Here is a 24,605-nt window from a genome sequence, read left to right as displayed (position 1 = left end):
TGAGTTTGGACTAAGTCATGAGGCCCAGCGCTGTTTCTAGCTGAGAAACAGCATCTTGTTTTTAACCTTTAAATTTCTGGTCCTTCACAATGATCCTCCAGCCTCAGCCTCCCGAGTGCTAGGATTAAAGGAGTACACGACCACTCCTGGCTTCCAGGACAGTTTTGTGAAATTATATCACTGGAAAAGTTTATCTACAACAGCAAAATAAATCACCACATAAATTTCTTGCCTTTCTTTTTCTTTTTTTCTTTCTTTTTTTTTTTTTTTTTTTGTACTGGGAAACAAATTCAGGACCTTGTGCTTGCCAGGCAGGCCCTGCACCACTGAGCTGTGTCTCCTGACCCTAACTCCTTATATCAACACAAAGCGTCTGTTAAAACTTTTCTTTTTTTCTCATAATTAAGTATAAGCATTGTCATCACTTTCATTTCCATTTATTTTCAATTCAGTGCTCCCCTACCCTCTGAAAAAATTAGTGAGTGCATACTGGCATCAGCTTCTCTTGACAGTCTTAGCTCACAGTGCTGTACTTACACTACTTTCAATTTACATGCATAAAAGGCTATTTGTTTCTGTTTTTTGATATAAAATCTTGCAGTGGTTGGGTGTAATGACTATGTCTATAATCATAACACTTGAGAGGCTGAGGCATAAGGATCATGTAAGTTCAAGGTCAGCCTGGGGTGGACTATATAGTGGGTTCAAGCCCACCCTGAACTATGTAGGAAGACCCTGTCTCAGACCACAAGTACCCAAGCATACCTCCCAAACACAGAAAGAAAAAATCTCACAATGTTCCTGTTAGGTCTGAGAGAAGGGGGAAGGCGGAGAAGTCCGTGGGAGGAATGGAGCGGAGTGGACGGCCATGAAAGTAGTGGTCAGCGGTGGCTTTATTCTGGGAATGCGGGGAGGGGGCCCCCGCCGCCGGCCCCGGGCACAGCATCTCTGCACCGAGCCCAGGGCCAGGCTGTGGTCTCTCCGGGAACACGGGGAGTGGAGACTGGCGCGCTGGCCAGCACTGGCCGCTGGAATCTGGCGGTCTCTCTCTCTCTGGCGAACTCCCTCTGGCGAACTCCCTCGGACAAGTGGCGTGGGGGAATCTAAATAGCCTAAGCTTAGGGCAGTGCCCCAAAGGCCATTAGAGATGCACAGGTATCTCATTGGCGCACAGGTCCTTAAGGATGGGGATATAGGATTACAATCAAGTGCATAGGGGGCAGGGGGGGGGGAGGAGTTTAGCTGCAGCCTTTTCTGGTTACAGTGTTTTATCTGGGCCGGCAACTCTTTCAGTTCCCTAGGCTGGTGTGAAACTCAAGCCAGCCTCCCTGCTCAGCATCCCCAAAAAGGCAGGACCACAGGCTCACACCAGCACACCCAGCTATGCACACCTACCCCACAGTGTGCACCACTGTGCCCAGCCTGGAGACAACTTTGAATGAGTACATTTTGAGACAGATTTGAGGTTCTTAAAACAAGGGAGTTAAATACATTGCCAGCCACACACAAGAAATGTAAACAGTATGTACTATAAACATGCACTAATTTTTTAAAAAGTAAAAATTCATTTTAAAATGAGGGAATGAAAGCTAGTCACAGTGGGACACACCTATAATCCCAGCACTCTGGGAGACTGAATCAAGAGAATTTTGAGTTTGAACCCAGTCTGGACAATTTAGTGATTTAACAAGATCCTGTCTCAAAATAAACAACACAAACCAAGCATTGGGAATGTAGTTTAGTGCAACAATGCTGAGTTCAAGCCCCAATCCAGGCGCAGGAGTGATCTTAAAGAGGGAGGGGAAAAGAACAAGAAGAGTTGTAACGAATAAGGAAACTAAAGATTTTTTTTTTAATTATGGGAAACGGTATTAGGAAGAAGAGTGAAAGATAATTCCAAAAAATTACACATTTATCCAATAAAGGAAAGAAAGCAATATATCACTTTTCCTCTGGAAGCTTCACTTGGTTTTATTCCTGCCCCCTACTCCCAAACAAAGGGGCCCCACTAGTCACAGTGTCCTTTGGCCCCTTGGAGAACTGTGTTATTAATAAATGAGCCATAAGCTCAGTGGCCTTCTAACGTCCCCTGCAGGTTCTCCAGGCAACCTTTTTCCCCCCCAGTACTGGAGCTGGAACCAGACCCTAGCACATGATAAGCAAGCTCTTAACAACACCTGACTCCTCTTTCTCTTCTATTTTAATGTGGCTCATCAGACCATGCCTGGTCTTTCCAATGAAACTCCTAGCAATGAGGCATGGAGGTTTTAACAGTTGTATTGTGGAGAACGACCCTGAGATTATGCTTTGGCCTTTCCTATGCACATGAACTGAGATTTCATCATTTGCAAAAAACTGGTAGGTTTGTGTCCTGTGAGTGATTTAGTTAAAACGCATAAACCTTGACAGGGAGACCTGGGTTTTAATTCTGATAAGATTATATCCAAAAGATGAGAAGTATAAAACAAAAGAGGCCTTTATTCTGAGAACTCGGAGAGAGAAAACCAAAACACCCCCGACCGCTGGATTCCGGCTTTCTTTCTGGCCGACACGTGGCGTGGCGGGGGGGGGGGGGGGGGGTATGTAAGTAGCTTCGGTTTGGGGTGGAACCTATGGGGGCATTAGGGATGCACGGGTAGCCCATTGGTCTTTGTTTGGCGCCAGAGTAATTCCTAGGGGTGGGGGAGATAGGAGCTCCTTGGTTCCGCCTCTAAGGCTTCACCCGCTACAGTGTCCTGTCTGCGCCAAAACCCTTTCAAATTACTGCTCCATAACTTACAAACTGTGTAGTTTTAGGAAAATTCAATAATCTCTCAGAGCTGCCTCCTTGCCTTTAAAAGTGGAGTACCCCAAGCCTGGTATGGTAGCCCTTGCCTATAATCCCAGAATGCAGGGGGCAGGGGTAGGAGGATTGTGATGAATCTTGTAATCCACAAACGAACCCCCAAGCTCCAGTTTAAAAAATGAGGCAAAAACATATTTTAAAAAGCAGCGCTGATTTATCTTACCCTGGGCCCAGCAACACAGTGCAGCTAGAGACTGCAAAAGCTGTGTCCTTCCTCTAAACTTGCCGCCCCTCCCAGTACCTATCACAGCTCCCAAAGTAAAGGTCATGGGCGTGGGTGTGGATCAGGAGATAGGCTAATGGGAAGATCCTGTTTTCCTCAGCAGAGAATAGAAGAGTCTAGCAGCAATTAACAACCTTTGTTTTCCTTAGGAGAGGATAGGGAAGTCAATTCTTTACAGAGGAGAGCATTGATTAACATATCAACTAGGTCACCCAGAGGGAGAAGTGGGGAGGGAAACATATATACAGTATGGCCACATTACAGGTATTTTGGTATGATACAAATATAACAAAGTTATTTTTTCTAGAGTACAACAGTGAATATGACATCAGCCTGGGTTACATAGGCCAACCTGAACTGTATAGTAAGACCCTGACTCAAAAAATAAAAATAAAAACAAAAGTGAACAAACCCAAATAGAACTGTGAGGGTTAAACCTCATATCATGTGCCTAGACCAGCATAGGCTACATAAGGAAATCAAGGTCAACCTTGCCTCAATAAATGAATAAACAAACAAATAAATAAAATGCCTCATTAGTATCTACAGCCTGGTAGCTCCTTGTAGTGATTGATTGATTGTGTCAATTTGAGACATTTAGAAGCTTAACCAAATGGGTTTAGCAACTCTATACCCGAGGGTGTAGAAGACCCACCCTAGGGTGGCTCATTACATGGAGGTATAAAAGGGAAAGAAGAAGGATGAATGCATTCCATTCTTTGGAGAAGCTTTAGTCTTCACCTTTGGTTTGGACATCATCGGCTGGCTTCCATGTAGACTCTTGAGCTTTCTGGCAAAGACTCTTTTTTTTTAAAATTTTATTTAAGAAGAAAAAGAAAAAAAAAAAAACAGAAAAAGGGTACAAGTTATATAGAATTTCAGAAAAAATAAACAGTAGGAAATAACTAGTTAATAGACTACATATTGTCATCTTAGAAATAGCTGTTCAAGTTACATAAAGTGGACATTCAAACAGTGAGACTGCAAACAGTTCTGTTCAGTGATCCAACAAAACTCAGTAATATGGTTATCTATTTTATACACTTAAATATATATGCAGTTATATCCTTTAGAGCACTTTCTTTTCCTCTCTTTTGTACAATGACAATTACACATTTTGGGTTTTATTACTCCCACAGTTCTTATTACTTTTTTTGAAGAGAATAAAACCAAATGTGACATAACAAAACAGAGTCAGTCAAATCAAAAGGATGGACATAATATATACTGTAAAAACAAAATACAAGGTGATCAACATTGGTTACCATAATGCCTCTTGCTATCTTAAAAAGAATTGCCTATATCATCAGTTATAATAAAATAGACTCCTAAGCCTTCCCTTGTAGACTTTTGGCCTTCTGTCACAGACCCATCAGCCTGCTGGTGCATTCTTGCAAGAGACACTAAGGTAAACTCCAGACCCTGGATTGAGTCCTTTGGCCTCCAGTGTGCACACACCCTCTGCACGCTTCCTCATCCGACTGGCTGACAATTGTAAGCCAACTTTGTCATTTTTTATACATTTGTATTGTTGCAGTAAAATATTTAAAAAACTAAAATGCAAAGTTAAAAAGATTGACTGGCGCACTGACCACACAGTTATAGATTAACTGACATGTCATCATACTGTTCTGTATGCATCATCACCTTAATAACCTGTTTGCTACGTCAGCCTTTGTTCCCTTTATGAGAGACAAATGATGCTGTGTCAACCTTTGTTCCCTTTATGAGAAACATGTTCCTGGAATTAGTAGACCAAGGGTAGTAAATTAAGAAAAGAAAGAGGTAACCACCAACTTGGAAACATCTCTGACCCCAAGCAAAAGGGAACAAAGGCCTTCCACATTCTTGCTCGCTTCATATCACTCCTTACTTTGAGGTTTAATCGCTATAAAAATCTGTCAAAAGTGTAACCCAGTTGCACAGCTTTGCTAACTCCATCTGCACTGTGCTGCTGGTGCCAGTTTAAACAAAAGCGCTCTTTTAAAAAAGACATCTTGCCCCGTTTTTACATCTTGGAGCCTTGTTTTTTGGGGTACAACAGTATATCTCATGTTATATCTGTTTTCTCTAGTAAAACCCTGACTAATACACTCCTGGGATTACTTAATTCCAAAGAGTTAAAGAGATTGCTAGGAATTCTGCATCTCCTGTGATACAGAAACCAAGGTAATATAATAAATTTGTAAAAATCTTAGTCTTTTTTTTTTTAAACAGCATCTTGCTAAGTTGTTCAAACTAGCCTTGAACTTTTGGTCCTTCTGCCTCAACCTTCCAAGCTGCTAGGATCATAGTCTTGTGCCATCTTGTCCAGCTATAATCTTACATTTTTTTAGTCTTCCCCCATGGCCTTCTTCTTCATGCAAAAGATACCTGCAATTTCTGTGGTTTCTGACCTGCAGTGAGAAATCCTTCAGGGCAAGCCCATGCTTACTGCAACTGCCGGCTCTGCCCTGCCACTTGCCCGCCCAGCTCCCCCGAGAGGAACACTGTCCCACACCCCATTTTCCAGGTCCATGCTCATGGTAGCACTGTACTTATAACTCACAGCACTTATTTCTTGTAGCCCTACAAGCACTGCACAGGGTTTACCAACAGGCTTCACATGACAGACATCTAAGCCTTGGAAGCTTCTTTCCCTGACCCTAATCTCCACTCAGGGGAGGTCACAGATACTGCTCTTCATCCAGTCTTTGTTTGTTTGTTTGGTAGTGGTGCTAGGGGTCAAACCCAGATCCTTGTGTGTGCAAGGCAAGAGCTCTAACACTGAGCCACATCCTGAGACCTTTATCCAGTCTCAACATGTCTGCTCTACGGTACTATCTGCCAACTGTCAAAAAGCAGCAGTTCAAAATCCCTCCCTCTGATACATGCTGAGATTAGGTGGAACTCACATTGCAGCCCAGATTTGAAGGAAAGCTAGATGACTACTGCTGGTGGCAATTTCCAAGCTCTTTGAATCACTAAACATATTTCATTGTCTTTGAGGTACAATAGGCTCTTTCATGGAATAGATAGAGTTGGCGAACATCTTGCCTCTCACTGTAAAAAAGAAGAAACAAGCAAACAAAAAAAGGGAAACATTCCCAAGGACTTATTTTATATATCTGACTCTTTTATGTACAATATGGAAAACAAAAGGATAAATTATATCCTTCTCACTTTTGTGAGACCCAGCAGAATAAGCTTTGAAGTTTTTCCAAGATCTTAATTACCAGTACTCATCAGTTAAAGGTGTAAACTATGAGGTATTGAGAAAAATAATCTCTTTACTTACTGAAAATTAATCTACAGATATATTAGGATATAATTAAAGATGCATAAAATCTTCCTCATTACCCACAGGATGTGTATTAACAGCCAAAAAAATTTCATCTGACCATAAGTTCAGCAAGATTCAGGATAGAAGTAAAACAAGAGCATTAGATAATTAACCAAATACGTAGGATAATAGACCCCCAAAAATGTCCATTATTAGTTTCTAGAAACTGAAAAGTTATGTCACATGAAAAAAATGATTTTGCACACATCTATGTTTTTAAAGATCCATACATGGGAAAATTACCCTGGATTTATCTGAGTCCCATGTAATCTTTTTTTTTTTTTTTTTTTTTTCCTTTTTTCTGGTACTGGGGATCGAACTCACGACCGCCTGCTTGCAAGGCAGGTGCTTATGCCGCTGAGTTAAATCCCCAGCCCAAGTCCCATGTAATCACAAGAATCCTTCGCATGGAACAGGGCAGAAAAGTCAGGGCAGAAATGAAGGCAGCCCCAGTTTCATAAATGCTTGCTAGGAGCCCAAACCAAGGAATCTGGCGCCCTCTATAGGCTGAAAAGGGCAGGGAAACGGTTCTCCCCAAAAGTCTGCAGAAGGAAGATAGTAGATAACCCCGCTGAAACCTAGATTTCAGCCCTATCCAAAACCGTTTTTGATCTTTTGACCCCCAGAACTGGAAAGTAATGAGTTTGCATCGCTTTACGTGACCAAATTTAGGGTAAATTTTTACAGAAGCAATAGGAAGTTAGAGCACAATTCTGGCTATTTCAGGGGGATGTGCAATTTTGGTAAGAATATATTCATCACAATTGTCAGATTGTGTGATGTTTTCTTTGTATGTAGCCGGTGATACTATAACCAATTTCAAACGAAATTAAAGAAAAAGGCTTTAAAAATAGAAGATAGAATTATTACAGTTTTTAAGATTAAAACCAGACACTTTATGGAACATATAGCTGCAAACAGTTCCACACAGTGACACAAAAAGCATGTGATAAAAGATTGCAAGTATCTGTGTTACTCCTAATGTGGATCTTCCTCCTCCTCCTCTTCCTCCTCCTCCTCCTCTTCTTCTTCTTGCTTTTTGAGACAAGGACTCACTATGTAGTTCAAGCTGGTCTTGAACTCAAAGTGATCTTTTTGCCTCAGCCTTCTGAGTACTGGGATTACAATCATGCAACACCACATCCAGCCTATCCTAATGTGTTTCTACACAAGTTAGTAAACTGTCAGAATTGTTAGGAGACTAATGACCATGCTTAAAGCCTACTTCTCCTCATGTAACATATCGGCATAGAGCCCCAGACTTACAATTCCTGAAACAAAACAAAAATATTAATAATAATAATGTTATTATTAAATATTTCCTGCCAGGTATGGTAGTGCATGCCTGTGGTCCCAGTACTTGGGAGGCTGAGGCTAGAGAATTGCCATAAGTTCAAGGCCATCCTGAACTGCACAGTGAGACCCTATCTCAAAAAACAAAAACAAAAAAACCTCCCTGCCAGCTCTGCCCTGCAACTTACTCACCCAACTCCCCTGTGAGAAGCACCACTCTGCACCCCATTTTCCATGTCCACACTCATGGTAGCACCATACTTACCACTCAGTGCTTTTTTTTCTTATAGCCCTACAAGCTTTGTAGAGCGTTTACCAACAGACTTCACAAAGACATCTAAGCCTTGGAAGCTTCTTTCCTTGACCCTGATCCCTACTCAGGGGAGGATTTGGTGTTGTTTCTTAATACCTATCAAGGTTTTGGGGACCGGGGGTATAGCTCAGTGACATAGTACCTGCCTGACAATTGTGAAGTCCTGAGTTGGATGCCCAGTTCCCCCAAAAAAGACATTTTTTATGCAGGATTATCTGAAGTATGTATGTCACAGTACAGTCTTCTCTGAATTAGTACATATTACTATAAAGTGTTGTTTTGCCTCCCCTCCTGGTGCTCCTCCACTCCTTTTTAAATTCTTCTCTGAGCTTTGGGGCTATCTTCTTATAATGAGAAACATAGTGAAGCCCTGGGACATTTTTTTGCTGCCTTTATGGTAGGGGTGGACTGAAGATATTCACTGATTACATAGATTCCTCTTCCTGAGAATCCTTGTATGACCCTATGTTCTAAGATGTCAGCATTAAAAGTAAGTTTCTTCTACACAGAAGGTTGTTCTATTTAAATCTTATATATACATTGCAAAGAGGTATAAAATAGAACTATTCAGCCAGGAATGGTGCTGCATGCCTATAATCTCAATACTTAAGAGGCCGAAGCAGAAGAATTGCTGCAAATTCAAGGCCAACTCCTGCTGTGTCCAGTGCAGCTTTCAAAGTTCCTGAGTGGAAAGGATGATGAGAGGATGGAGAAATAAAGGTAAGAAACAGAAAGCTTAGGTCAGATGGAGCTCTCTTTCCAGATGGGAGGCAAAGGAACTGCTCAACTGCCCTAGCATATTTATTTATACATTTGGCAGGTTGGTGTCATGTGACAGACACCCCTTTTGCCTAGTAATCCACCACTTGGATTGTCTTGGGGCTTGGTGTTCTCTGGATTGAAGCAGCTTGTTCAGTGACTTGCCTCTAATGCTTATTGTTCTTGGAGCTTGCCTCATCCCTGTATGTGTGATCAATTTCCAGCTTCAGTGGCTCCCTTCAAGGCTCTAGGTACACAGTGAGTTCAAGGCCAGCCTGAACTACAAGAGAGATCTTGTTTCAAAAACAAATAAACAGGGGCTGGGGATTTAGCTTAGTGACATAAAGCACCTGCCTCAAGTGGGAGGACATGAATTTGATCCCCAGTAGAAAAAATAAACACTACACAGTGCAACTTGTAAGTTATAATTTAGTTATATATCACTATTAACTCTTCAGTTATAATGTATGTACCACAAAAATGCAAGACGTTAATAATAGGACAAATTGTTTGGAGGGAAAAAGAATCTAATTCCCTTCTATGAAACTGTCTTTAAAATTTGAAACTATAAATTATGAAAAATGCATACATACAGCATAGTACATACATACAGCAAAGTACACACATTTGTAGCACAGGAGATTCGGGGAAGATGGTAGCCACATAGATACCTAATCTTTCCACATCCTCATGTGAAAATAGACAAGCAACTTGCCTCTGTCTGCATGTTTGTGTATTTCACAAACACAAAATTCACACATTGAAACCTAATCCTCAAGCTGATGTTACTACAGGCAGGGCTTGGAGAAGTGATTAGTTCATAAGGCTCTTTCCTCAGTGGTAGAATTATACCTTGTAGAGAAGGCACTCGCTCCTACCATGTGAGAATACACAGAAGAGGAAGTGCCACCTCTGAGGAATGGGCCCTCAGCAGGCTGTGAATCTGCTAGCACAGCCTCTAGAACTGTGACAATAAACTTCTGCTGTTTATAAATCATCCAGTCTAAAGTATTTTCTTTACAGCAGCCCATATGGACTGCAAACAGCTAGATAGAAAAACCAAAACCCTTCAGACACTTACAATAAACTAAGTGACAAAGTATTCCCAGGAACTCTAAAACTGAAAGCAAATGCAGACAACCAATAGTCACAAAGCCTGCATGAAGCTGGGAGTGGTAGCACATTTCTCTAATCTCAATACTCTGGGAGGCTGAAGCAGAAGGACCACAACTTCAAGTCTTGCCTGGGCAACTAGTGATTGTCTCAAAATTTAAAAATTAAAAAGGCCTGGGATATGTAGCTTAGTGAGAAGAAACTGAATTTTATCCCTAGTACCACACAAAGAAAAAGAGAAGGAAGGAAAGAATGAACCTGCACAGAATCAGCATCAGTATGAGAGAATGAAGAAGGAAGAAATGGGGCAGTTTCTGATGGACTCATAAACCCCAAATAGCAAGAGGTACGGAAGACACAGCTGAGAGGGAGAGACTTTTGCTCTCTGTAATATTAGCTAAGTGCAAGCACCTCTCAGCAAGAACTGAGAGCTCCAGAACAGCCAGCTCCCAGGAACTCTGAATTCATTTGTCAGGTCCCCTCAAGTACATTAGGACCCCGACACTAAGGAGAAGCAATAAGGAGTAGAATCAAAATTGAGCAAGACACAAAAAAGAGAAAAAGCAAAAAGAAGTTTCCCATCCAAGTTAAAGAAAACAGTTCTGAGTCTCAAAGAACAAGCTTTCATATTCAAATTTTTAAAATTTTTACCATTGGGGCTGGGGATTTAGCTCAGCAGCATAAGCGCCTGCCTTGCAAGCAGGCAGTCGTGAGATCCCTGGTGCCGATAAAAACGAAAAAGAAAAAAAAAAAATTTTACCATTGAGATTTTTTTATTTGGTTTTTTTTTTTTTTTTTTTTTTTTGTCTTTTTCGTTTTTTTATTGGTACCAGGGATTGAACTCACAACTGCCTGCTTACAAGGCAGGTGCTTATGCTGCTGAGCTAAATCCCCAGCCCCTATTGAGATTTTTTTAAATGGCTGTTGTGATATGTATGTATTGGTTAATTTGCATTTCCTTAATAGTTGGGGTCTGGAACTAGATCCCCAATCTTCCAAATAAGTGCATGGTGAAGGGCCAAATGAAGGAGACAAGCAGTATGATCTTTAGGCTCCAGGAGGACCAAATGTTTCTGGACAGCCCATATTTATTCAAAACAAGAAAGGAGTTGAAGTGGAAAATACAGGAAACCTGAACAGGATCTCGGGAGGGGTTCAAGGATCCCTCAGATGATGCTAATCAAAGAAAACTATCCTAGGTGAAATTCTCCACGTGGTCTCAGCTGTGGCATATCTTGCCCCCAAGGCATCTCCTCATTCTTAGCTCAGCCCTGCCCAGGCCATGCCACAGCCCTGCTCTTGTATTCAGCTTTAATGGCTCCAACACTTAATGATATTACACCAAAACAACAGCGGGGGAAATTCTGCAGTTAGAAAAGTTTTCTTGCCTCATTCTACAAGAGGGAAAACTGATTTCACCTAAAAATAAGCAACAGAGGGGCTGGGGAATTTAGCTCAGCGGCATAAGCACCTGCCTTGCAAGCAGGCGGTCGTGAGTTCGATCCCTGGTACCGATAAAAAGAAAAAAGAAGAAAAAAAGTGTATATAAAAAAAATAAGCAACAGAAAAGAATTTAGGTTAAATCTCAAAGTATAATTTTCAAGAGTAAGGAATGGAATAACACTCCTGAAAATAATAAAGCATGGCACAAAAATGAAAAAAAAAGTTTATTGTTTCAAAATACACTAAAAATAATGAATGATACAAATTCTTCTATGGGTTTATATAAACTGTTGTATCCATGCAACAACTGCCTGTTTCAAAAACTGGGAAAGGCTGTGTGTGGTAATACTTATAATCCTAATACTTGGGAGGCTGAGGAGATGAGATCATGAGTTTAACCAGTCTGGACTACAAGGTGAGAACCTATCGCAAAATGACACAGAAAGAACTGAAATATTACCAGCATCCTGTCAACTTTCTTATGTTCCTCTTGATGAAGAACTACTATCATCCCACAAAGGTAATACTTTTTTTTTAGGACTGGGGATTGAACCTTGGACTTTAGAACATGCTAGACAGGGCTCTATCACTGAGCTATACCCTAGCCCACAGATGATTACATTTTGAACACCATCATTGTAAATTAGTCTTGCCAGGTTTTGAAGATCATACAAATGGAACTTTTTTTTTTTTGTATTTTTACCGGTACCAGGGATCAAACTCACGACCACACACTTTACAAATGGAACTTTAATGTATACCCATGTGTTTGGAGTTTTTCTCTCAGCATTAGTTTGAGAGATTCACCTAGGCTATGTGGCACATAACCCATTTTTTACCATTGTAGTAAAGAATTGTATGAATTACTGTAGTTATCCAATCTATTGCTGATGGCCATTTGGCTTATTTCCACTTCAGTGCTATGATAGTTTTTGAAAGTAATGATGAACACTATTCTCCTTATGCTTTCATTCATTGTCTTGGACATGTACTTAGGAGTACAATTGACAGATTAGAAGGTCAAAAGTCATGGTTACCTTAGTAGATATTACCAGTTTGCCAGAGTGGTTTTATCAATTTTCACTCTTACCAGGACAGTCTGAGAATTCTAGTTGCTCTATGTCCTTGTCAAAATTTGGTATTATTCACTGTTTTTTCAATGGCTATGGTAATAGGCATGCATTGGTCAATTTTCATTTTGTTAATGACTATAAAGCTAATTACCTTTTCATTTGTTGATCGGACATTTGTTTTTGTTGTTGTTTTGTTTGTCTGTTTTTGGTACTGGGGATTGAACTCACAACCTCACACTTGTCAAGCAGGTGCTTATGCCACTGAGCTAAATCTCCGGCCTTGAACATTGTTTTTAGCTCTTGTTACGGTTTGGGTTTAAATGTCCTGTCAAAGCCTCATGCAATCATGGAAGCAGCTGAGTCTAGTGTTTGTGATTGGTTTGCTGTTTAAGGCTGGGATTGGTGGTTTGAGTGTTGCACCTTCCAAGAGGAGGTAGCCAGCTTACAATATAGGGGAGGGAAGAAGGTGTGCTTTCCCATTTTGGCTTCTGCTCTTGTTGCTTGTGACTGCTATGGGCAACTGTCCCTCAGCCACACTACTCTGCCTTGGAACCAGCTAAGTATGGACTGAAACCTCCAGATTGTAAGCTAAATAAACCTTTCCTTCCCTAATTTTGATGGTCAGGTATTTTGTCCTCACAATGAAAGAAAAGTAACCCAGACAGAATTTGTTACAGTGGAGTAAAGTCATTTCTATGACTATATCTGACCATGTGGTTCAAGTGCCTTTGTGAATGGCTTGTGAGAAGAGTTTCAAAAGGTTTGGAGATGTCACCTGAAAGAATAGATCTGGAACACCTTGGGCTATTCTGCATGGGAGATTTTGGTCAGAGCTCACAAAACCAGAAGGCTGATAGAAATCCTGCCAGTAAAAATCAGGCTAGAATTTCTGTTGGAAAGAAGGACTGTACTGGTTGTTGGACGCCACACAATGTGTGTTATGACTTGGCAGAACGTTTGTCTGCATTTTGCTCATGTCTAGAGACTTTGCCTAAGAATGAGATTAAGGGCAATGGACTAATTGATCTGGCAGAAGAAATTTCAAGGCAGTCAAATGTTGAGGCAGTGGCATGCTATTGTTAGGGGGTTTTAGCCAGATTTATGTTGCAAATCAGGAGCAAATAGTTCATCGGGATGATTTAAAACATTGTGAGTTTGATCAGAAAGGACACTCTAGTAAAGCTGTGGACTGCAAACATAGAGCTGACAAGAGCTTGGTTGCTAAGAAGAACATGAAAATATAAAAGATGGTGGCAGAGGATCACAAGCAGCAGCAGCTCTCCATGCTTTGCAGCCTCAAAACTGCAAAAGTGAAAGACTTTGCTTGGAGGAGAAACCTGCAGAGCACCATGATCTGGAATGGTGGTAGACATCACACAAGTTTCCAAAATTTCAGCAGCACAGAGAGTTTGTTCCTCAGAATCAAGTACAGAGTGTTCAGCAATCCAGGCACTCAACCCTTATGGCCAAGAGAGAGGAAAGCCTGGCTATTGCTCCAGCTAGTAGCAGACCTAGGCAGCATTCATGTGCTGGTTTTAAGCACATGTAGAATACACAAGTGCTGAGGTTAAAAAGGTTTCCATCCCAATTTCAGAGGGCCTGGGAGGCCCCTGAAAGGGTAGTGTGTGAAGCCAAAGGTGCAGTGGGGAACCCAGAAGTCTAGAAAAGCCAGGAGTGTAGACTAAGGAAACTTGTAAGGAGGGAGCAAAGTCAACCCATGAAAGAAGCTGTGTGAACTACAATCACCAGGAGTGCCATGGAGGTGGAGTCACTCAAGTCTTTTGGAGTTCACAACCAGATTGCTTCAAATGCTCAATGTGGAACTCCAGTTTGCCCTGCTGGACTTTAGACTTCCTTTGGTCTCATTCCTTTGTAACCCTATTTGTACCCTTTGGAATGGTAATGTTTATCTTGTGGGACTGAATGTTGGAAGTGTATAACTTTCATTTGTGCAGCAGTTTACAGCTAAGAGTTTGCCTAAGATCTCCGGGGAGACGTGGGACTCGGACTTTTCAGCACTGCTGAAACTGGTTTTAAGCACATGTAGAATACACAAGTAGGTCTTGTAGATGGAATAAATGCCTTTCCCATAAAGGGATACACGTGAGTCTTTGGGGGGCCAGGTGTGTAATATTATGGTTTGGGTTTAAATGTCTCCCCAAAGCCTCATGCAGTCATGGAGGCAGCTGAGTCTAGCATTTGTGATTGGTTCATTGTCTAGCACTAGGATTGGTGATGTGAGTGCTGTACCTGCCCAGCAGAGGGTAACTGGCATACAAAATAAGGGCGGGAAGGAAACATGCTTTTCCCTTTTTGCCCTTTTGCTCTTGTGGCTTGTGATGCCCTGAATGGCTGCTCTTTGTTATCTTCCATCCTGCCTTGGTGCCAGATGGGTAGGGACTGAAACCTCCAAAAAACTGTAAGCTAAACCTTTCTTTCCCTAATTTTGATGGTCGGGTATTTTGTCCCAGCAATGAGAGAAAAGTAACAAAGACAGTCGTCTTTGATATGTCTGAGGGCTTTTTTTTATTGTTGTGTTCAGCTTTTTATTGCTTGTAGGAGTTCATCACCTGTGTTTTTTCAACTATCTTCTTTGACACTCAGGCTGGCCTTTTCACTAATTGGTACTTTTTGACTAATAAAAGTTCCTAATTATAGTGAAGTACAATTTATCCTTTTCCCCTTTTACAGTTAATGACTTTTATATACTGTTAAACATTGTTTCTACCTTAGGTCATGAAAAGCTTCCATTCTGTTTTACCTCCATGTGTGTATCTACAAATCATCTGAAACTGATTTTGTACAGGCCAGGAGACGGGATCTAGGTTCATTTTTTCCACCAAAACACAACAGATCCATTACCATTTGTTTAAAAAAGAAAAACAACCCCCATTTTCCCTTCTCAATTACTATGTGTTATAAGTCAGGTGCCCATATGTGTATGAGTCTGTCTGTGTTCTCTTTGCTAGTCCACAGGTCTATTTGTACATTTCAAATCTAAAGCAAGAAAATTGAACTCCTGACCTTTCTCACTAAAACAGGCTCTTCTAACAACTTCTCCACCTTGGCTCCCTCCTTGAGTCCATCTTTCTTCTTGCTCAGACCAAAATCTTTGGCATGATCCTTGACTTCTCTCTTTTTCTCACACTCCACTTATAATTTATTAGCAAATATTATTCCCTTTACCCTCAAAATATATATAAAATCATTGTCATCATTGCTTCCACCCCAATCCAAGCCATCACCCTCTCTCAACTGGGTTACTGCAGGAGCCTTCCAATGGGCCTCCCTGAGACTGAATACTAGAAGTGAAACCTGGTAGAAAAGAAGTCAGGGTGTTATCCAGATCTGGTATTGGGTGGTCCAACTGCTTCCCGGAGGATGCAGAACTGTCCTAGTCACTTTCTCATTGGTGGGACACAATACTCAATGGGGGAGTAATCTAATGATTACCTTTTAACTCTGAACTCCACAACTAAAGGTGGTGAGTGTGTTTTGGTTCAGTTACAGTCCACTGGCTATCTCCAAGGCAGAAGCCATATGGCAGAGGAGCACAGAGGACAAAAGCTGCTCATTTCATGACAGCCAGGAAGCAGAGGAGAATGGAAGAATGCAAAGGGAGAAAGACCTTTCTAGGTCCTGTGCTCAGTGTCCCACCTCTAGCTGGGCCCCACCTCCTAACAAGAGTCTGTAGCCCCCTGTTAATCCAGTCACCCTCCATGTGCTCTGCCTCTGACTTGGGGGAACACTCCCAATCCAAATCATAAGAGGAAGAAAATGAATCTGAGGAGGCAGGAAATGAAAGCCTAATATTTTAAATTTCCGCCACTCCTGGGCCTCCTGCTATTTCCTAGAGCGCTCTGAAGTGTAGCTGCTACTACTGTTCATCCACATCCTCTGCTTACAGCCTCACCTCCCACCTCAATAGCTTTGGCTGAGTTCTCTAATACGCTGTGCCTTAAAATAGAGGGTATTTTCAGATCTTTCTCCAACATTCCAAACTTCTCTGTCAATCATCTCTATAGGTGCTTCACCTATATGTCTAAAACAGCTCCCTCTTCTTCTTCCGTCTGCCCCCAAGTATACTCTTCCATGACATAAATGACATGTCAGTTCCTAAAATTTCCTGAACCTTGTTCTCCTTATGGGAAGTCATTACTAAAATTATAAATACCCTGTTGATTGTATTTGACTCCTGCATACTTACTTAATTCTACTTTAGACCAGATCCCAAGACAACAGGCTAAACTTGGCCCTCAAACCCCACAGAGATCTTCTTAATATGGCTTTTCACGTTTTCAACAACAGAGATAAAAAAAAATATATCTTTTAGCAGTGCACTTGGAATTCTGAGACAGGTAAACCGACACAAGGTAGAGTTATGTTTGTATACAACCTATACAAACAAAGTCTATTTCGTGCAGATTCCGTACTGCTTTTTCCCAATCCACCCAGTGGTACCAAATCTTCCCTCCACCACTCACTTTACAGTCCTAAATCTTTTTTGTTCTTTAACTTTTTATTGGTACCGGGGATCAAACTCACGATCACCTGCTTGCAAGGCAGGTGCTTATGCCGCTGAGCTAAATCTCCAGGCCCTACAGTCCTAAATCTTAAAAAATGCTTTTTATTCCCTTGTGTTTATGCACACTGACCCAGACACTGAGGTCTCAATAGCTTACACCTGTTACTGCTAGTAAACCTCTCCTCAGGGATACATAGCATCCCCTTCCTTTCTTATTCACCAGTTTCTCAGACACAACCCTGGTCAAGACTGACAGATAAATTTTATCTTCTCACCTTTGTTTATACATAAAAGCCTTTCCCACAACCAGGGAGACTGCTGATATACTTACTAAAGTCCTGTTACAGCAAATCATCCCAAGGACTACAACCAAGTTAGAGTGGTCCATATCTGGTCTTCTTGGCAACCTCAACAGTGGTCAAAGTTGTGAGACTGCCATCCTGGTTTCACATCACTTAGGTTAAGTGGTGCCCTTCCAGCCCTAGATCTAACCATCCTTTTTCCCACTCATCTCCACCTCTCCAAGGCCTCACAGCCACAACTCTCAGGCTGTCGTGTTTTGTTAACCAGGTTAGTTTCTAATTTCTTGTCCTTTTTACAGCAGGATTCTCAACAGTATTTCCTAAAAACTTCCACATCATGCATACCAGAGACAAGTCTTACCTACCTACTCTCTTAACTTTTACGCTTTCAGATGGGGGAATAATCACCTCTCATAACTTCACTCCCCCTACCCCACACTTATTTTTCAGAATTCTACCTTACTGTGGCAATGATTCTACCTCAACATGGTCCTGATAAAATGACATATCCAAATCAAAGGCACCTTTCCTTCTACTTCACCTGGGTGCTTAAATATGATAGTGCCATGCCTCCTCATAACACCTTGTCTCTTTGTTTTTCCAGTCTAACATATGGGCATTCACCAGTGATAAAGTTGTCTTGGTTAAAACACCTGGCACCAGCTTCTATATGGGCATCAACTGTCATCCTGTCGACTCTCCTAAACCCCAGTACAGCACTCCCTTTCAGCAGGAGACGGTAAAAGAAAGAAAAACTTCACCCTCTTTCCTAATAATAAAAAGACAGGAATGAAAGGTTTTTGCCCCAGACAGGACACTGGGGGGGGGGGGGGGCGGCTGGGAGGCAGAACCAAGAGGCTCTATCTTAAGGTCATCATCCCACCCTTAGGCAATTTACCTGTGGTGCCAAATGAATACCAATGGGCTACCTGTGCATCACTAATGCCCCTTAGGCACCACCCCAAACCTAAGCTACATGTATGCCCCCACACCACATGTCTGTCGGAGAGAATGCCAGACCCCAGAGGGTCTGGGGGCCTCTCCCCATATTCTTCAAATAAAGGTCATTTATATTTCATATAAATCCTATCAGATGGTTCCCTTCTGTGCCCAAAATTCCATCACTCCACTCTAGAGTATTTTGTACCACTCCCCATCCCACCCTGAACTGGAGTCCTCCTTCCCAGCTTCATCCCTGACTAAATCTCTTCATTGTCACTCACTTCCAGGAGTTCCTTTATTTCAACAGCATGTTTCTGAAGTACAAAGTACATACCAGATAATCTTTCTCTGCTAAATCTTTCTGTGGCTACCCACTGCTCCACAGTAAACCCCAAGTGTGCCCATGTGGGTAGATTAGGTCCTTTGTTTCCTTGAAGGCCCTGTCTACTTCTCTAGCCTCTCCAGTCACCATATCCCCTTCCAAATGGAGGTCTATTACAGGCAATTAAGGTTGACAGAAATTAAAATACAGCCTCAGAGGGACTAGGCTCTGAAGAAATCAGCAGAAAAAAAATAAAGACATCAGAATCGTCACTGGAGGTGCATCTGAAGACTAGGCCTCATGATAAAGATGCAATGACCAGGCCTACATGCTTCCCCGAAGGAATAATAAGCACTAACTTGAATTATACTATAATTATTCTATCTGGTCCAGTAAAATCCAGAGAGACATCAGTTACTCAATGGGTGACCACAGCATCTGGAACCATCCCTTCCCCAAAATGCCTTTGTTCATTCCATTTACCCTTGCTATGTGACCTGCTTCTCTACTGGCAATATTAGCTAAGAAGCTATACTTGTAATCCTATAGGTTGATTATCATTTGATCCACTTTGTGACTTTGCTACATAAATTACAAAGGGCCTCAGTGGCAATCCACTTTTAGGATCCCTCTGGTCTCAGGAGCCATTCTTATTCCCCAATAAACCTTCCCTACTCTTAATCTCCTCTGTCTTTTGAAATTCATTCTTTGATTTCAGGGGACATGAACTCAGCACATTTGATATCTAGCGGGTTGGGAATTATATTTTCTCCTATATCAGGCCCAGACCTTATGGAAACCAGCAGGAGTTCCCTAAGAGTTGCTGACATGGAGAATCAGGGATTCAGGGCACCTGCATGGTCCTCTCTGCCTCTTCTAGTTACAGGGAGCTCAGAGCTATACTACTTGCAGTTCCCTCAAGGAACACAGAGGCTATGAATCTCATGAAAAAGGAAAAGGCCACTCAAAACAAGCTTTGAAGGAAATGAAGAGGCCTCTTGCTTCCTCAGGTCTCTATTTCACCCCCTTAGGTATGCAAGGGTATGCAAGTAAGGAAAGAGGAGAGAAATACAATGAGACAATAGAGGAGGAAATTCCAATGCAGAGCTCCCCACCCCCCACCCCCAGGCTTCTTTACTCTTTAAGGGAAAGGAAACCAGACCCCCTGGGGCCAGCATATTCCCTTCAGAGGGCTAGTTTTCCTTCCTTTAACTGAGCTTCCTGGGGAGTTTACACTGCCTGAGGAAATCTGGAGAAGCAGTTCAAGTTTTAAGGGTTCATTTTATCCTTTAATATAGGTTGGGTACAGTATACTAGGTCAACTCCTTTTTGTCCGTCAATATTTAGCTCAGCCTTAACCTCTCAGGGATTTAGTAGCTCACACAGGGACAGTCTCCTTGCTTGATAGCATATGCTGTCCGCTCCCTCCCCCTTTCTTTCCCTCCCTCCTCCTCTCCCTCCTCCTTCTAAGACTCAAGCTAGGCAAGCACTCTATCACTAAACTTGCCCCCAGGCCAACAGTTTTATTGCTAATCTACTGTAGTTTTTTTTTTTTTTTGACTCTTGAGGCTTTTAGAGGAGTGTTAATCTTAAATTGTTTTATATACTAATAAAAGAAGTATAGCCTACAGTAATCTCACAACTACTGAGCAGATTTCTTCAGCCACATTTTACTGTCTTTAAATCTACACTGAGCATTTAGAGTATTTAAAAATGGTGCTTTTCTTACTGAGCATACCAACACAAAACTAAGCTTTCTTAAGTCAGAATTCTGTAAAATTGCTGCCTATTATCCATTTAATTCTATCCCATAATCTTCATGTAACAGTTTGGTTAGCCCAGTAATCCAGGAATCTACCAAGCTCCAACCCACTCCAACCCACTCTATACTGGGGGTTGAAGCCAAGGCCTTCACACGGAACTACATCTCTTGCCCATCTTATTTTTTTTATTTTGAGGTAGGGTCTTGCTAAGTCATTAAATACTACAGGGTGGGCTCAAATATATAACCTTCCTTCCTTAGCCTCCTAGAGTACAGTCCAGGTATCCTTTATATAACAAATACTGTAGAAGCCTTTAACTCTGAATTCAACAAATGCAAAGTTGAAAAAGATGGAGCCAGCACTCTGTGAAAAGAATGAGATAGCAGAACTTCTTAGCAATGTATCAAAATGTTCCCCAAATTAATTTATTGATGGCATGAGAACATATAATTTTCCCCAGGTGTGTCAGCTGTAAAATAGAGATAATAATAATAATAATAATAATAATGGTTATCGCACATGATTGTTCTGTTAAGTGCTTTGAACTTAAGTCAGGAGTCATCAGTTTACAGACAGTATTTAAAATCACAGGAATGAAGAGATAATCTAGAGCAGTGCTGGTAACCAATGGGACACATTATTGTGTTTTTCTTTTAAGACAAAAGACGTTAGTGCAGAGTTGTTTTTTCTAAACTAAAATCTCAGAATTCAGATTTAATTGCAGTGTTGGTACTTGTGATAAATAAGTGGGTTTTGAGGTGCGGTCTGGGCACTCATCTCTAAAAGGTTCCCCAGCACTGACCTAGAGAGAGGGTTGACAGAGAAAAGATTACAGCACTCATGTTTCCTTCTCATTTGTGTATTCAACAACTTTTGTGTGTGTGTGTATGTGGTGGTGGGGGGGGGGGATTGAACCCAGGGTCATGCACATGCTAGGCAAGTGCTCTACTACTATACTGCATCCCCAGCCATTTTTATTTTTTATTTTGAGACACGGCTTCACCATCTGGCTCAGGGTGCTCTGAACTCCTGGACTAAAGTGATACTCCTGCCTCAGCCTTCTTTGTAGCTACAAGTATAATCATGAACCTCCAAATCCAGCTTCAACAACTATTTTTGAATGCCTCGGATCTGTGCTAGGGTCTAGGGATGCAGAAGCCAGCCAAAGTGACACAGGAAGAACTGGTAGTCTCTAGAGGGAAATAGGGAATACCTAAATGTATAATGAATTACAAACTATGATCTCTGCTTTAACAGGGAAATTTTAGCTACTGGGAAACCTAATAAAAACCTAATCCAGATGAAATGAAACCATGTATATAATGTACTTAGTATAACATCGGACCGTGCTCTGGGAAGGCCTCACAAAGAAAGTGGTAACCATGTACCAAAGTAAAAGTTGGCTGGGGAAGGAATGAGAACAAAAGTACCACAAAGCAGAGGAACAACACAGAAAAAGGCCCTGAGGCCACAAAGCGCCTGCCCAAAAACAGGAGTGGAAAGGCTACCTGCGTGGCTAGAGTACATGAAATATAAAAGAATAAAGTGCCACTGAGTTCTGAGACACTTTCAAGTGGCCTAAAGTATCTGGTCTTTTCCAAGGAAAGGAAATAGAGGAATAACTAAACACATAACTGAAAATAATAGCTAAAAATTTTCCAAACTTGAAATATCAAAACTATGTATCAGCTAGGTGGGGTGACACACATCTGTAATCACAGCATTCTGGGAGGCTGAGGAAGAAGGATCTCAAGTTTAAGCCTCATCTGGGCAATGTAGCCATTTTGAGACACTCTGTCTCAAAATTCTAAAATTTTACAGAAAGGTTGAGGATATAGCTCAGTACAAAGACTCTAGTTTTAATCCCCAATGCCACAAAAAAAAAAAAAAAAACCAAATAAAAAATCATATCTCCAAACACACAAGAATCTCAATGAACCCCAAACACAAAGAAATATGACAAAAATGACATCAAACCTGGAATGTAGGCTTCCTTTCAGGATGGGCTAGGGCTATGACAAGATGATAAATGTTTAACTCCTTCCTTTTTTTTTTTTTTTTGGTACTGGGGATGAAACTCCCGACTGACCACACATTTGTAAGGCAGGCGCTTATGCTGCTGAGCTAAATCCCTGGCCCACTAAGCTGATAAATGTTTAATATAGCAGGATGCAAACCCATTTAGCATGATTCCAAGTGAGACAAAAATCCTTACTATCAGGAGCAGATAAAACTTGAGCAGAGCAATAAGGGAAAGACTATGTATGTTTGTCACGTATTCCATGAAATACCTTCTTATTTTACAGGCACTTTACACGTCACATACCTCACACATATGCACAGATTGTTATTAGCATTATTATTATTTTAGGGAGGGTCTCATCATGCAGTTCAGGTTGGCCTTGAATGCACTGGCCTCGAATTTCTTTCTTTCTTTCTTTTTTTTTTTTTGGTCTTTTTCATTTTTATCGGTACCAGGGCCCTCGAATTTATTTCAATCCTCCTGCCTCAACCTCCAAGTGCTGGGATTATAGGTATGCGCCACTATGGCCAGGTATGCACAGCGTTTTGTAATCAAGTTTGTCTTTACAGTCTGTATTATTAGCTTTTCCACAGCACCCAGAACCCGCAATTTAAAGACATGGTCTTCATTTGGCTCATGGTTTCAAGGAACTTCAATCCACTGTCAGGTGACTCCAAGGCAAAGGCAGCACAGCAGAAGGGTGTGGTGCAGCACAGTTGCTCTATTTATGGCTGTCAAAAAATAGCAGCAAGGAAGCTGCACCAGAGAGGAAAGGGACAGAGTCCCTCATCAGATCTCAGTCACACCCCCATGACCCACTGCCCAGACACACCCAGAAGTGTGCTCCACTAATCCCTGGGATAGATCCCAAAGCCAATCAAACTGACATTCCTCCCTAACTGCCCACAATCCTTAAGACTCTAGTAATTCAGCCTAGATGCTCTAGAAAGAGACTGCTCCGGGGTTGGAGGTTTAGCTCAGCGGCATAAGGAAAAAGACAAAAAAAAAAAAAAAAAAAAAGAGAGAGAGAGACTGCTCAGCCACCACAGACAGCTCCACCAGTGAGCTGATGCCAGCTTCTGGCTCAGATCTGCAAAACCAACCAACTTTGTAACCAAGCAGCTTACCTAAATTCTCCCTTTTAGCCTTTATAAATTTTCCCACAGTACCTATTACGTTTTTATAATCAATTAACTTTATTTTTAATATTTAATAACTATATGATTTGTTTGATTTGGAGGCAGACTTTAACCCTGTAGACCACCCAGGCTACTCCTAACTTCTGGGCTCAGGTGATCCTCTTGTCTCAGCCGCCCAAGTAGGCAGGCCTATAAGGCGCACATCACACTTGTGGTTACACAACTTACATATTAATACTGCCGATGAGTTCGATCCTCGGTACCAAAAAATATTAATAATGTCCAAATAATATTAGTATGTCAATGTTTACAAAATGGCGAGGCACACTCTTGAAATTTTAACAATCGGCATCCTATAACACTGTACAAACTAACTCCGTTGCACTAGTGGCCCTGCGCACTCACTTTTACAGACATCTAATTACGGAGCTAAAATGTAATACACTGTTTTTAGTACTCACAACAAAGAAAGAAATAGAGGCCAGGAGCAAGTGAAGAGTCTCTGTACAGGGAGTTATTCAGTGATAGATTAAAGGATTTTGTGCCCTGGATGGGAAGCCGCAGCGGTGGGAGGCTGGGAGGCGGAACCAAGAGGCTCTATCTTGAAGTCATCTTCCCCGCCCCTAAACCCTACCTGTGGCGGGAAATGAATTCCATTTCAGTGCATCAGTAATACCCCTTAGGCTCCACCCCAAACCTAAGCAATATGTATGCCCCCACACCACGTGTGGGCCAGAGAATGCCAGACCCTGGAGGCCATGGAGTTTCTCTCTACATTCTTAAAATAAGGCCACTTTTATTTCATACTTATCATTTTAGCCGCGCAGAAAATTCTAGCAGTAGAGAGGGTAGTTTGAGCCCATGTCTGTCAGCAAAGCTAGGGACGAACCTTTAAAAGTCAATCAACTGGAGCATCCTGTTCTTAGGATTTGTCTGTAAAAGTATGACTCCGAGACGGCCTACAAATCCCTACTCAGAGAGCGAGCGAGAGAGCAAGCAAGCGAGCGAGCGCGCCGGCGGCAGGGAGAGCCGCATTCAGTCCCATACCCGCTCTGCACCAGTGGCGCCCTAGAAATCAACTGTCAACTAGATCCTAGGGACTGCCCGAGGGATTAAGTCTTCCACACGAAAGCGAGTTAATTAGCTGGGGACAAACAGCATTGATTTGCCAACGACAGATGAGAGAGGTGACCGCTACTGTGGCA

The 24,605-nt window shown here is 41.7% G+C and overlaps 1 long non-coding RNA gene across 2 annotated transcripts; it reads right to left on the bottom strand.

Moving 5' to 3' along the window:
• Positions 1-1,829: 1,829 nt before the first annotated feature.
• Positions 1,830-24,594, bottom strand: LOC134476970 (uncharacterized). Of its 2 annotated transcripts, XR_010048830.1 has the most exons (4): positions 23,862-24,594; positions 5,963-6,110; positions 5,395-5,464; positions 1,830-3,870 (listed from the first exon to the last, which is right to left on the bottom strand). It is a non-coding gene; the product is annotated as an uncharacterized LOC134476970 (long non-coding RNA). The 2 variants fall into 2 exon arrangements; XR_010048829.1 differs by lacking the exon at positions 5,395-5,464 and having other exon boundaries at positions 23,862-24,535.
• Positions 24,595-24,605: the final 11 nt, after the last annotated feature.

The sequence above is a fragment of the Cavia porcellus genome, unplaced genomic scaffold (genome assembly GCF_034190915.1).
Source record: "Cavia porcellus strain 051 isolate PalLab524CR breed Dunkin Hartley unplaced genomic scaffold, mCavPor4.1 scaffold_1, whole genome shotgun sequence".
Lineage (NCBI taxonomy): Eukaryota > Metazoa > Chordata > Mammalia > Rodentia > Caviidae > Cavia > Cavia porcellus.
Note: the sequence above shows the minus strand (reverse complement) of the source record. Positions and strands in the feature narration are given on the sequence as shown.